This window comes from Blennius ocellaris (genome assembly GCF_963422515.1).
Source record: "Blennius ocellaris genome assembly, chromosome: 16".
NCBI lineage: Eukaryota > Metazoa > Chordata > Actinopteri > Blenniiformes > Blenniidae > Blennius > Blennius ocellaris.
The window spans coordinates 19,182,342-19,182,957 of record NC_137665.1 but is presented as its reverse complement, the minus strand read 5'-3'; positions in this window follow the sequence as shown (position 1 = coordinate 19,182,957).

Here is a 616-nt window from a genome sequence, read left to right as displayed (position 1 = left end):
CGTGTGTGTCAAACTACGCCTCCTAGTGTCTAAAGTTTTTCGTCTGACTGTTTCCAAACTCACACAGACCAAAAGACGACATATTTACCTCTCAAGAAATGGTAATTTTATCAAAATATTTGCCCGAAAACTGTCGATTCACAGGACCCGTTACCAAAATTTGTTGATATAATCTGTCCTCTCATCAACTGCAGGTGGTCACAACTCTGCGGTGTAATTCGACACCTGGGATTGCGCAATAACTACCGGATTTTTCTATAAACAAGTTACCATGCTAATGTGCGGTTTGAGGACGAGCTAACATGCTACTGTGTGTTGCATAAAGCAGCTAACATGCTAACATGCAGTTCATGGACAAGCTAAGATTCTAATGTGCGGTTTGCGGACTAACTAATATTTAGGGTTCGGGTTTAACCCCAATGTTAAAAGGGGGCTGGCTAACGGTCAATTAGCATTTATAATAAACACTAGTTAGCAGTGTTGTCGTGGCAATGAGTCGGGGTTTTGCATAAATCAGGAAGATTCCTACTTCGTAACACAAAACACCTTGATAAAAAACGAGCAAAGGTAAAAAAAAATCCTGACACGATGTTCAAAAGAGATCAATGTCTTTTGG